Genomic DNA, 15502 nt, shown 5'->3' with positions numbered 1-15502 from the left:
TGTGCAGGGAAGCAGGTGAGGGAGGAACAAAGAAAAGGTAAAGAGAACAGGGTATAAATTGGGCCAATCACATTCAAAAGGGTGGCCCTAGTTTGACCAGACAAGTGAGTAGGATGCCCTTTGTCCAGGTAGAGGTGTCAGGGAGGAGTGTCTTACTGGCATTCAGAGGAACATGAGAGTGTGGGATGCCTGTAGGATAGATGTGTGAGTGCTGTGTGCATGCAGAGAGCACCCAGCAGTGAGTCAGGGACCCAGAAGGTGGGTAAGGGGTGCTAGAATCCTCCCTCCCTCATGCCTAAAAGTACATATAACTCACTCATAGGGAGAGTTTCCTAAGTTGGAAAAAAAAAAAAATCTAAGTAGAAATAGAAGGCAGGAGGCTTCAAAAGTGATGGAGTTGTTTTTTTGTTTTTTTTTTTTTTTTCTCCTATTGACAAAACAGCCTTATAGAATTACATTGCAAATTACAAACCTATAAAAAGTCAATCTATAGAATTCCTATGCAGGACTACATGTCCCCATTGTATTGTATGGACTAAAAATGAAGGAACTGATACCTTTGGTCAATTGATATGCTTTAGCAATTATTGCATAAATATCCTGTTTCCATCTTTTTTATCCTATTAATTATTACAGACTTGTTTAGTTAAGGGAACTTTTCTGAACTCACTCATTTCACTGTTATTGATAAATAGTTGTGCAAAGGTGGAGTACAAAAGATTTTCTGGATGAATGTTTGAATAATGAAAAACAGAAGTGCTCAATTTATCAGGACTCAATTGACTAAAAAAATCTCATCCTTGCTGCAAGTTTTCATGAATCAGCAATGAAGAAAGGTCTTACTTTCATTGAAATTTTAAGGGTAAAAATAGTTTGCAGTTCATGAAAATGAACAGAAAATAAATTAAGTTCGTTTGAGATATTTTGAAAGTGAATTTTTGAATGGAGGGGATTCAGCAAAATTCAGGACAAAAAGATGACAGTAATTGTGGACCTGCATGGTGAATAAAAAAAAACATATACATATATAATACTCTAAGGTAATAAACCTATAATACTTATGTCGCTACTCGCGATACGGTCGCGGAGAATAACGACAATGACTCCTCCAGCTAGCAGCAAAGAGAAGCCACTTTATTGTGAAGGCGAACCACTTTTATAGTGTGGATCGCTGAAGAAGAGAGGAACGGCCGTCCATTGGATAGTAGAAGAAAACAGAACGTTCTCACGGATCGTGAGAACTGTTTTTCCTTACTTTCTGAAAACAGCAGGTGCTTAATCTTGTTATGAATTCCTTCCTGTTTTTCCCGAGGTTTATCACCTTGGGAAGATCCAGGGAGGAACAGGCAAACTGCAGCAGACCCGAGAGAAATTCTCCTTAGCATGAGAAAGGAGAAAAAGGCCTCAGGCCCTTGCAATTTTCAGCCTGTGGCTTCAATGAAGCCCACATACTTATGCCCTAAAAATACGAATATACGTCCACTTTAAGAGCAACCAGTTTATTTTCAGATGTTTTCTGAGCATACATGCTATGAAGAAAGAAAACTGGGTTGCAGTCCTCGTGGATTTGTGTGTATCCAGCAGCTGGGTGTCTTTCACTATTCAGCCTAGGCACTCTAGTTAGTTGAACACTCCAGTTAGCTATTGATAAATCCTGCTATACTTGCCCTATGATTAATTAGTGCTTTAGCCTTCCAGCACACTGTGGATGAGTACCTTCATTCTTCTTTTTTTTGATCAAATGCAAACACTGATGAAAAGTAGTATCTGACACAAAATCAAAGACTGCTTCCACTTACTAGTGGACTAGAAAAGGAGAAAGAGAAGAATAACATTGTACATTTAGGGTAGATTAGCATGGCATAAACATTGAGAAACACTGTCAGGGCAGGACTCACCACTGCAGTGACAACCAGCAAAAACTTCTCTGCCAATCTAACACAGTATTCTGTGTACAAATGAGCATATGGATGTTTTGTCAGCAGTGCAGTGAGTCAGTGTGAGCCAGGCAAACTCCTGTTGTGTACTTGCAGGAACAGGTTTCAAGGGCCTGAAGGTACTTTAGTGTGTTGGTATGAGGATAAAAATATATGTCATATTCTTAAAAATACTTTTTCTCCTGAGTTTCCTTTCTCAGAATATATATTTTTTTTTCTCACTGGTCACCTCCTCTGTGTGTTCTGTCATTAGATTTTACACTTTTTTAAGAAGATATTTTTAAATTGTTTGCTAAAGATTAAACACATCATGTCCCCATTGTTGCTTTGAGTGAGATGTTTTTATTGGAAAAATTGCTTGTTTTGTCTCCTATCTAGCTCTTCTCAAGTTCACAGATTGCTTTGAATGCAGAGTTTTCTGGACCAAGAGTTTTTCTCTTGAATCACTAAAGTTTACTTGCCTGACATATGTGCCTTTTGATCTCCCCTCTACCATTTTTTACATTTATCATTGATAGGGTTTCTAGTGCTGCTTTGTTCACTGACATTCTCTGGTTCTTTTTACGTAGTAAATACAGCTAGTTCCTGTACCTTGGTACACTAATAAAGATTACAGCTACTACTGTACTCTGGTGAGGGAATGGGAGAGGAATTGAAGTTGCCATCTGTTGGCCTGTAGCTGTGCCCTTCAGCCACTTCCAGGAAGACTCACATTTTAATTCTGCCTGCCAGTAAAGGAAAATTTGTATAATTGCTTCAGGTTATTCCTACAGCAAAAACATCATTTGGAAATGTGTATGTGTCTGATGCAGTGTGAGAAAAAGAGTTTTTCTTTAACTTACTTAATACATACAATGAGTGCTATTTCCATGACTTGCCACTTAATAAAAACCCTAGGCGTCATCTTACTTTAATGCTAATGCCTACATCATTTAATCCTATTAGCTCTTTTATTAATGAATAGATATAAATAAGCAGCTCTTAGATGTATTTTGAAGTAGAAGAGGAAACAGGCAGAGTTGAGATCTATATTTTCAAAATCTAGTTTGGGTGAGATGAATTGCTCCCCAAGGAGCAATTCACATTCAAGATCTATAAAAAATTCAAGGTCTATAAAAAGGTGGAGGACACCAAGTGATCCGCTCAAATGTAGATGATCTAATCTGTAGGCATCTATAAGTGTACAATCCAACATGGGTGTCTGGTGTTTCATAAGATTTAGTGGAAATACCACAGAATCCTACAGAGGTGCACTGCTAACTTGTGTTTAATATGTTGTCCTCTGGAATTCTCCAGTAGCCTTCTGAAGACTTGCTTTCTATTCAGTCAGTTCCTAACTTCGCAGTACCATGGAGTTATTTCTGTTCACCTGTGGGATATGCAATTGCTTTTCTTGACCTTCAGAAATATTTTCAGTCTGTTCCTCTGGCTTGTTGGAGTCACAGGGAATGGCATCCATCTTTCTATCATATTACCTCCTTCCCCAGTTTGATGTCATCTGTGAGCTCTTCGAGGTTCCATTATGTTCCATCATTGAGAGCATTGATGATGTCTTGCATTCAGCTCCCAAGACTTTTTTTTTAGCTGATTGCCAGATTAATCCATTGACCATTGTCCTCTGAGTTTTCAAATATATAGATTTTCACCAACTATACCCCATTAGGTCCAAAACAGGATTAATGAGATCTGAAGAACGTGAGTACTCTAATGCACCTTCTCAAGCAAGGAAAAAATAGACTTGCCTAAGAGTTCCCCTACATCTAGAAAACAAACTCTATTGAATTATTTACAGTCTAAGAGCAAGAGGTTGTGGCATTGAAGATACTGAGAACAAGGTAGTTCTAAATCTTATTCTGATCAGCAGCCAGGAACAGTAATGAAAGACTTCTTACAATGCTAAGCAATGCCAGAGTCACTTAGCAGTATGTTAAATACGAAATGGCTTAAAGCCCAAAAGAAAACATGACTGAAATTAAACACAAACAATTGAACCTTTATTTTGAAAAGTATTAGTTCACTGGAACAGAGTGACAAATTCTAATGAATGTCCTTAATGATTTTACAGTGGGACAAATCATCTGTGAAAGTAAGGTGGTTATAAAAGACACTTACTGTGCAATATGAATGCTAAATGAAATCAGACATCCCTGTAATCAACATCAATAAAAGTACCATAACTAATTTTACTGCTTCAAAGAGCAGCATAATAAAATGTACAAAAAGAAAGAACCCATGGCCTAAAAATATTGCTCACACATACAAAGATGTGCATGTGCATATTCATGTATACATTTTCAATATTGAGCAAAATGCTTACAAAAGCAAAAGCAAGTTATTTGCAAAGATAGTCTTATCCTATTCATAGTCATTCCTTTTGACCTTGAAGGGGGAAAAAAAAACCATCCTTAAATAAATACAAAAAAATTTTCAGTGGATTTGGGTTTCTATCCAGAAGTTAGGTAAATTTTATTCTTCATCCAAAAATAATCCAAAAATAATCTCTTTGGATTGCATAGTCCATGATTCCATGAAAGGTTTTACAGATTCATGCGATCCACAGCATGGAAGTACTATAGCTAATAATGAAATAAATTCACTCTGAGTTTGACCAAAAGATTTGAGGAAGTCATGCAGTGTGATTTCTAGGATTTAACCATGATAAAAATTGGGAAAACAGTGTACGTTGCGTCACTGCTGGTGCCGTAGGGAAGGAAATCTCTTTGTGGAGAAGGGTTTCCTTCTGGTCAAGTGAGCATGGAGCTGATTCCTAGCTGGAGGGAGAGCTTGGGTGGCACTGGGAACCACAGGGAGTGGTTGAGTAATGCTGATTCCAAGCCAGAGGGAGTGGTGGGGATAGGGGACAGTTGGGTATTGTCTGTTGCTGGGGATTTCTGCAGTGCTTCTCTTCTTGTACCTTTTCTTGTACCTTAGCATTAATATTGATAGTATTTATTTTCTTATCTCACTGTCATTTCCAGCAAATTGTTCTTATATTAATCCAGGATCTTTTGTGCCTTCAATACTAATTTCCAGGATTAGTAATCTGCAGGAAGAAAGAGGAGAGGAAGAGGCGTGAGCAAGCAGCAATGTGGTTTGGAGAGTGTCAGTAGGAACTTTATATTATTGACTACCATTCCTAAACCACAATAAATACCGTAGGTTCATTCAGTTTATAATTTTTGATTTTGAATGTATCTCAACATTTAGGCACTACTTTGGGTAAAACCCACTACTTCAGTCAATTGTGCTTCAATTTTATCCAAAAGATTAAGGTATTCTAGGTTCTAGATCAGAATTGTAAAATTGTGAGGAAATTAAAAGAGTGATCTTTGAGAGGGAAAAGGGATAAACAATGTTTTGGCTTGACTTCTAATGGACTAAAATTAAAAAAATGCTATAGTTTACTACAAACAAGTTAGCACAAGTTAAGCTATTTGCATCAACTAGGAAAAAGGATAAGTAGCTCCATCTTGAGCCATAGTGGCTATTAGATGAAGTGTGATGGGCATACCCTTTGAAACACTCTGTCTAGGCCTCAGTATAGCTGTAGCATTGAAATGGTGTCTTTAACATTAAAATTAAACCTCTGTTGAGAAATAGGTGAATTTTTAATTTTGCTTCTTCAGTTACTTTTTAATTCTCTCCATAATCCCTTAATAGCATTTGTTGCTAGTTGAACAAATATAGAAAATACAATTCAAACAGTGAGTCCTTGGTGTTTTCATATTTTTTGCTCTAGGAAATTTGTACCTTCTGAACTATTTCAGCATCCATCAAATTCACAGAATAGTGCAGAACAGGCTTTCTGAGGGAGGCATCCTGCCGTTGGCAACTCTCCAGGCCTCTTCAATGAAATACTAATTTCAAATAAATTTAATTACCCCTTTTAGAGTTTTGGCTTTTGCTTAATTTGTATAAATAATTTGGGCATCTAATTAGCTCTCACTTTGTATCACATAAAATAATTGGGACTGCTTTGTCAGACAAAATCTTCCTTTCAAAATGAATTACTCAAATGCAAGTCCTTGCTCTTAGTTCAGGAATTACATCACTTCCAGCTTCATAATCTCTTTTTCTAAAGCTGTCTGATGCTGATCAGTATGGACGCCTCCTCCTCTGCTGCTGGATACAGACACCATTGACTTACTAATATCTCAACAATATTGCAATCCAGCTTCAGATTTCCTAGGTTTTCACATCACCACTGAAGCATCTCAGTACCTCTAAATTTATAATGCACCTTTTCTGGAAGCTGTATGCTCTACAAAGCAGAAAAGGGGAAAAGTGAGAGGAAGCATATATGCTAGGTTCCTTTGAAGATTGAATATGATATTAATTGAAGAAGAGTGAGATCAGGTGAAATGAATGGAGAGTTGTTTCTCCCCATGTAACTCAGCTTCTTCAATCAAAGATCCTTATGTAAGTACAGATAAAGAGCATGTGGACTCATTCTAGGAAGATCTAGGAATTCAGAGATTGTGCAGATGCTGAGAAACTGTTGAGATGAGCAGTGGACCTTGGGTGCCCCTAGCAGAGGCTGAGCATACAGAACTCAAGCTGTTGCTTCCTGGGGACTTGTCAGGGCACTAAAGAATTTATTATGCTACAAAAATCACTGACATGGTGGATGCTTGTACTGGAACAAAGACTTGTTTGAAAAGAATGTTTCTATGGGGAGAAAATGATACTTAATTTTTTATTCAGTTCAGGCATAATTCAGCTGGCATCAGTGTTTAGTTCTGTCTGAGATTCCATATTTATGAATTCATAAGACCTCCAGGATACCCAGCCTCCTAGAACAACAGGTGGGGGGTCTAGGTAGAATGCACCAGAACATCTGAAATTAGCCAAGAAACCTTGGGTATGCTCAAGTTGCTGAACTGCCCCTTTAGGCAACTGAAACAAGACCTAGAGATTTCCCCATTTAAAAAAAGTCAGTGATCTTAGTTTATGGTCCAGTGAGACCTCATTTTCTGGACCTTGAAAGCTTTTTTTTTTTTTTCCTCTGGGAATCTTATAAGGAAAGACTGTAGGCAGATCTATTTTCAGGCTCTGAATCTTTTTGTGGTGAAAGCCAAAAAATGTTTTGTCGATCATGGCTCTGAGTTTCTTTTTCACATGGGAATTTTTGGGAGAATAAGTAGTGTTTTCTAAATGGACCTTTATTTATCTAAATAGACATTTATTTCTATCAAGAGAAACTAAAAGAACAAGATTCTTGAAAAATAAATGGAAGGGATCCAGACACTGTTTTTGCTGGTAGTCTTTAGGACTGGTGTTCAAGTACTTTTATTATGCAGTTATTAGACTAAACCACAGAAATAAAATAGCATCCCAACAACAGAATTATTAGGAGGAAAGCTTTGCTATTGCCATCTCCTCATTGGATGAATTTCTTATGCCTGTTTAACACCTGATGGTTTATTGGTTACTGTAAAGAAATTAAAATTAATTGTGACTTATTCTTTCAGAACCCACAACTTCACTGTCAAACTCCATGTTGAAGGCCCTGCCTTAATGGAATGATTCTTTATATAACAGTAAACAAACAACAAAGTTAACATGGTCGCAGTGAAAACTATTAACATACTGGAGCAGGTACAAACTGCATTTCTCATACAACCGTGAAGGATTCAACATTGTTTTAGAAATACGAGGATGATGGTTACTATTGCCAGACTTTGAGGATCATTTGTTGGCAGAAAACAGGCACAAAGAGGAATAAAAATTTAGTAGGGCTACTATGTGACTGTGCAGTAACCCATCACCTGATACCATCCTGTGGAAAAATAAATCTAGATGAGAATATAGGAACACAGCACAGGGAATACACCAGAATCAAATGCATTTCTGACAGTGGTGAGAACCTACACTGCACTGTGCATTAGAAAATACCTTTGGTTGGCAATTAAGCAATAAAATACGCATGATAAAAATCTTGATAATCCTAGACCATTATCAGTTGTCATATATATCAGAACCAAAGTTAATATCCCCTAGATATTTTTTATCCTAGGCAATGCCAACATAGATACTCTCACAATATAAGAATTTAAGTTAATGTCAGCATTCATTCGGTTCCTACAGTCCTTTAAAGAGATTTGTGTTTTGCTGTGTGAGATACTGAAATAGTCACATATTATATTCTATACATCTTCACCCAGTCTCACTCCACTGAATACTGTCCTTATTACAATTCTCACATCTTCTCGATATTGAGAGTATTATAGTTCATCACAGAGCTTTGTACAGATCAGTTTCCTCGGTATATTTTCCAGAGTGTGCTCTCACAATGAATAAACTTTCTGATTTTTTTCCTATGTAATATTCTAGAGGAACATGGAGGTTACTACAGATCTCCTGGTCCTGTGGTACATAAGACTATCAAGTTTGCAGTCATTTCTAGAGATCATTATTTAGTATATTTTATATGTCACAAGGGAACCATCACTTCATGTGCAATGTTGTAGGTCTTCCTTTCTCCTGAAATACTTATTCTTCTTATCTGACTTTGTTCTGGCAGATCTTTCTTTTCTTTCCCATATATATTCTTCCATCCAAGCTTTAATGTAGTGGTCTTGGAGTATTCCTGCTACAAAATTTATAAGATAACTGCCCCCACAAGCGATGAGGTTTGGAGGTTTGTTTTTGTTTTTGTTTTTGTTTTTGTTTTTGTTTTTGTTTTTGTTCTTTTAAATCAAACTCAGTTTTATGAATGCACAACAATAAATGCCCTGTAAGTGTGACAGTAAAATGTATAGGTACTCAATGGGAGGATTCAGACAAAAAAAAAATTAGCTTAATACAGAATTAAATTTGTGGAGAGCTTTGCTGGTATCCAAAACAGTGAAATGGTCTTTTTTTTCACCTGCAAGGTCGCTCCTAGTTGTGTAATTATATTAATTTGGTGGAATTTTTGTCAGCTATGCAGAAAAAAAATTCAGTTGTTTTAAAAGAATGATATTATATTTAAGTTTTCATCTATACAGATCTTGATCAAAACATCAAAAGAAATGCATTATGAAATAAAGAGCATAGACTCTTTCATTTTCTATAATCTAAAGCTCCTGGTAATTTTATGTCAACCTTCAAAATTTATGCATAAGACAAATATGGAAAGCATAGATGATGTCCAAAAATGTTCAAAGTAAATGTGCCACTGTAGTAAAGATTTCCACTGCTTTAATATTTTAATATTAAATGTTCAATGCAAAATCCTCAGAATCTGGTCTCCCAAACTATATAAATTTCAGAATTCACATGTGTCCCAGAATTTTTTTTAAAAAAAAAACCCCTCTTTAAACTCTCTTTAAACATCCTCTCAAGTGTCACTTCCTTACAAAATATCATTGGCATCTTATGGATGGTCTTTTGTTTGCATCTGGAGTAAAATGTGTTGATTATGTTAGAAGAAGATGCCACAGAAGCAAATTGTATTATTCTCATTAAAAACTCAATACTTTCCTTTTAAGAATGGTATAAAGGCAACATGACTGATAGAACACTGCTAAGGCATTGCAAAGTATCATGAATATTTTGGGAACTGTTGTCTGCTTTACGAGGTATTATATATTTCCCACTTACTTTCAAGATTTCTTCTTTAATTAAATTGTAAACTCCCCAGCATTTCACTATTAAGAGCCAAGTCAGTCTAAGTAAAAATATCTTTCTAAACCTGAATTCTCTGTAAAGAATATAAAGCTACAGCATTTTTTCCTGTTTGGTTTGATTATGACTAGATAATTAAATTGAGATATTGCACATAGGACACATTATTTATTTCTTGTAGAAAAATTTAATTTCATGCATGAGAAGTTGCTTCTTCCCCTTTTTGTCCACTTCTACATGTCTCACTACAGCAGTAATTTTTTTGTGTCGAGATTATTTGGATGACAGATAGTACTAAGGTCCCATACAGGTGGTTATTTTTATAGATAAGATATGCATCACAGATTATCTGTTGGAGTTAACCTGCTTGGTTTACAAAAAAAACCTGCTATTTATGGAGAAAACAAAACACTGGAACAAAGTTCTCCAGTGGATGATGTGCTGTTTAAAGGAGATTGTTTCAAATTTGTATCCACTTAAACTAGAATTTTTCATTTCAGTCCATGATCTTATGCCAGATTGATTGAACTACAATATACAACAAAAAATAACATGCAAGAAACTAGACCTACTTCTCATGTGAGACAGTCAGTAGACTCTGAAAAGGACAGGATGCTCTTCATCTTCTTATTTGCAATACCTTAGCTGATTGAAACTAACAGAAGTTTGAAGTCTATAAGGATTGCAGGATTAGGACAACATTGAGAAAATCATTATTTTGCTTTGTTGGATTTTAATAAGTATAAAGTCCAGCTTGGCAAGAAACAGGTTGAATGAAAAATGGATTACATTTCTCTTGTGCTTTTACACATGTATATTTTATATCTGCCTATTTGTCTATCTATCTATCTACTATTTTTTTCTCACAATGGGTATTATGCAGTGAAATTTGCTGAGGAATGACCCAGACTCACAGTGTAAAAAACAGGAAATGATGAATGGCAGTATTGTGTCTAGGTATAATAAACATGAAATTTATCTCATTTAGCTTTAGCCATGTAGTAGTTCAACCTCCCTGTCAAACCAGCCCAGGTATTTAATGAAGAGTAGGGAAACAGTTGCAGGGATTGTCATCTCAAATGTCCTCAGGTTGTATGAATTTTTTTTTTTTTCATCAATTACAGAGGGGTACAGGATAGTTTGCTCAGATTCAGTGTACAGCTTTTGGAAAATAAATGCAAAAAATACTTTGAGGAAACTAATAATATTTTTGTGTAAGAGATAGACCAATATTTTGTAAGGAAGTACAGAAGAACTGTAATGAGCTTGGTAAGCTTTGTAATATCTGCCCTTTTCATGCACAGACAACTGGAAAAGACCCCATTTCAACAATTTAATTTAATTAGTACCTTAAGTTTAAGGTATTAACTGGAATCAGCTGAATTTTATCCCACACAATCTGAATTTCTTTTACAATGAGGGAAAAAAGGATTGACTGAAGAGGAATAGGGTAGACAGAAGAAAGGTCATAGTGGAACAAAAGCAGAGTGAAAATATCTCTAAGGTCAAAAAATATGCCCAAAGTACATTTATGCACAAATACACTAAAAAAAACAAGAGCTATTTTTCTCCTTCTCCACAGACCCCTCTGCCCCCATATCCCCCTACAGCTGGAAAAGAAACAACCAACCAATCCACAACTATGTTTCTTGAATAAGACTTGGGAGAGAAACAGAACATTTTGAAACTTTAAGGAGCAGAGAACTGCTATGTTACTTGTACTACCACACTTGTGAAGCATTATGCAGAGTTTCTGCATAGTTCTCCTGGGAAGCTGAAGAGTTCAAACCCCCTGCACTGTGTATTAAATGGAAGAGATAGTTTGAAGCATTTGATGTATCTGTAAGAAATAGATTTCCTTGCTGTGCTTTTATGTCTGATGTGCAATGAAAGTGGTGAGAAGAGAATACAATCAGTTGAAGAACTATGATAGGAGTGAGGAAATTTTTACATTAATTTTTCATTCAAATATACGCAAAGCAGAAAAAAAGTTAGGAAAAAATATCAAGGAGATGTGATAATAGACCATGAATAGAATAAATAGGAAAACTCAGTTTGGAGGAGTTAAATCTTAAGCTATAGGACACAGCAGTGGCAGAGGAATGACAGCAAGAGACATCATTCTGACATGTACATATCCACACAGCTTAGGAAATATTGTGAAGCAAATCCTTTCTGTAAAATTCTTTCAAAATGCCCATCATGACAATGACAATTGAAAGACAGAGAGCTGTTCAACAAAGAGGGAGAGTGATAAAGTACAATGAAGAATGAGGACAGAAGAGAACTCAGAGGAAAAAAAAAAAAAGCTTGGGGAAGAGTGGGGAAGTAAATAGACAGACATCTATTACAGCTTTAAGAAAACAGGAATGTAATTATTAGAATTATCTTTATGTTTTACAGCTATTTTTTGTCCCACTCAGAAGTTTTTTGTGATTATAAATTAACTTCAATTGTGTTTCAAAGGGTAAGTATCACCCGTGAACTGGAACTAGCATAAGTGACCTTCAGTGTCTTTAAGTAAGATTATTCAAGTTTACATGCTGTGGATTAGGACATAGTGAACATTGTATTGGGGGCAGGTGATTAAACTCTGGGCAGGTTGCTCATTGATCTAAGTGTTCCTCCCTGGGCAATGTTGAAAACCTGACTGGGCAAAGCTCTGAGAAACTGCTCAAGATGACCCTGTTTGAGCAGGGAAGTTGAAATGTACAATTTTCAGAATTCCAAGAAAATCATAGCCATTCTCTGTTCCTCTCAGCATTCAACAGCATAAGCATGTGAAAGAAGCAGGGACTGCTAAAATCTGCCTTAGGATATTAATTCTTTTTCCTTGTGATTTATTATAGAGCTTGGTATTATAATTAAGAACAGGTAGGCAGCAAATCATAGCTATGCTTTGTTCTGTAGATTTTTTTTCAAAAGAAATAAAAAATGTAGCCTGTATTGCAACTGTCACAAATTATACTACTTTTATACAAGATGACAGTTGCCTATTGAAAACATGGTAAGACATTGTTTTCAATCATTTTTCTCAGTTCATAAATATAAAGATATTGTTCTTATCACATGAATATACAGTTATTGTTTCCTTCTCAGATGACATGCCATATCATAGTTTTTACTATTCACAAGGTATTCATTTTTCTTCTCTATTTCAGTAGTTTTTTATTTGGACTTTAATTTTGAAAGGGAGCCCACTGAGAAGTATGAATATGGGAAGGAAATATTTATAATTTATCATTTTGAGCTGATATTTAATTTCATATTGATTTTATTCATCTGATGCTTAGCTTTATTCTTTTCTTTCTTCAAAAGAAAAAGTTCTATGTAAGGGTATAGCTAATTTAATTTCCTAAACATGTGTCCCATGTTGGTTAAGTAGTCATCTTTTTTTTTTTCTTTTTTAAGATGAAGACAGATGCAATTCATGGCAGGGTGCTCTCATGAACAGAGATTGTTTTATTTCAGATGAACTTGCAACTGCATATTTGACTAAGCAGCAGGTGGTGGCACATTGGTTGAAATACACCATTTGTTGTATTAATAAGGTAAACAGAGGTATCTATTAATTATGTGCAAGGTAATGCCAGTCCACAGACACTATTCAAATCCTGTCAGTCTCTGGTTTAGAATCAAACCTGCGTATGCAATATGAAATACAAAGAGAGAAAAATGGTGGTAGTTGGACCACTTTGCTTTTTCTAAGCAAACATCATCCACTGGGGGAATAGTTCTCATTCTTTGCCTTTTTCAATAATTATTCTGTTTATCTTGGATGTTGTTTTTCTCACAGTCATGAATGGAAAATCCTCACCTCCTCCAAAGAACTGGAAAATGCTGTAAAGAAGCAGTGTGAATTAGGTCAGTCCTATATGACAGAGCTGTGCTGAGTGTAACAGGCTCTGCTGAAATGCAGTTTCCTCAAGCACATGGTTTAATATGAGAGTTTCATGAAACAGGGCTGAGATGACTGTAGTTAGCTTAGATTCAAACTCTTCAGATTTCTCTATCTTAACCCTTCTGTGTACATTGTTTAAAAAGATGTGTTTCAACCTAGGTAGCCAGGCAGGTATTTGCCATAGTTACATGATCATTATGCAGGTACCAGCTCCCTGCTATACTGAAGGGTGTGAGTAACCAAATAGTGCACAAGATTTGAACAAGAGTTAGGAAACTGCAGTCTGTTTTTCTAACAGACTATGATATCCTGAATCTTCTGTCTTCTTATCTTTTGTCTTAAATTATGTTATTTCTGATCACGCAGACAAGTTTCACTTGGTAGAAGATTGCTGGTAAAATGTGAATTTCAATCTCTTTCTTGCATATTAAGTATTTGTTTGTAGACATTGACAAAAATGCTCAGGAAGAAAAGAAGGGCTAGTTTTTACAAAGTAATTTAGTTCTCATCAGATCTCGGCAATTTGTCTTAGAAAAGATGTGGGCTGGTCACAACACAGTACAGACATATACAAACAGGAACTGGAATGATTTATGATATCCTTACCTCTAAATCTTCTCTAAATGCACATTTTTTTAAGATTTCTGTTGAAGCCCATAGAATCATATTAGGAGACAGAGTTTTATTTGTGGATCAAAATAGATAGGAATGCCATGTACATCTAGAAATTCTCAAACAAAGTCTGGAGCCCAAATTAAGAAAGCTTTAGAACTGTAAGACTGAATTCAATGAATAGCTTGATGTGTAATTGTAAAACTTCAGAGCAGCAAGCACCAGGATTTTGCTGATTCTGTAGACTAATATACTACCCTTTAATTCAGATTAAATTCAGATCATGAATGGGTCACAAGAGAAAATGAGACTCATCATTCTGATCTAGTCAAGTCTAATACTTTTTCTTGTTATTTCATACCAGCCATTGTGAAAGGATTAGCAGTCTTCTTCAGAAGTAATTCAGGACTAGACAGACACCCACCAAGGAAGGTAAGAAGTGAATTGCCAGCAGTTCTCTGGAGAGAGGTACACACCTGGTCTTAATTCTCATTCAAAGCAGGATTATTAACACCTCAGATTCCTGAACACTATATTCATAGTGTTCATACATTATTGGGAAAAGAAGAAAATATGCAAATATGTAGAGGGGTTTGAATCTCTTTCATGCTACTTAGCAATACTAAAGAGCAGCCTGAAAACATAGAGAACAATTTAGAATAAGAAAATAAGGAGATATAAATTTTCAAAAAGCTGTCAAGATAGAGGGGATAAAATAAATTTATAAGACCCCAGAAGTATAGAATCATTGCATATACCAAGCTTGAAGCAGTGACAAGTTAGATTTGGTCAAGTATAAGATTTGCTGAAGTCCTTCTGAGGTAATGCAACTACAGATAAAAAGAATTCATTGCTAATTTCTGATTTTCTTCAGTTTTCTTCCTTTTTATCCCACTTTTATTATTTCTCTTCAATGTTGAACACAGTTGTAAAAGTATCTGGAATTTAATGAAAGTTTAACAAGGAAATTTAAGTTCAATGAGCTATTTGAAATGCATGTCTATTAAAAAAAAAAAAGTATTATATTTCAAAGACTATAATCTAAAAGATTAAATATTAGGGACAATATGCCATTCACTTTGTCCAGTAAACCACATAAAAAGTACTAATAATTTCACATAAATTGTTTGATGCCATATTTTCCTTGGAGTGCTAGCTATCACATAAGTAAAAAGTAAAAAAGAATTGTAATTCTGTCTTGGGGAAAAAAAATAAAGACGATGAAAAAAGATTTCACCATGATAGTCCTCTATTTTTTTTTTTTCTCCTTCAGACTGAAATAATAGTGCTACTAGTAGAAAAAGGTCTTCTTTTTATATAGCTATATGAATGAGCATGTTTTAAAGAAGCATTTAATAATTTTAAGTGCTAAGCAAACACAAAAATGAAAAGTAGCCCAAGCACCCCTGAGATCAATAGAATGACAGAAGGACAGAAGGACAAG

Source organism: Erithacus rubecula (genome assembly GCF_903797595.1).
Source record: "Erithacus rubecula genome assembly, chromosome: 1".
NCBI lineage: Eukaryota > Metazoa > Chordata > Aves > Passeriformes > Muscicapidae > Erithacus > Erithacus rubecula.
Note: the sequence above shows the minus strand (reverse complement) of the source record.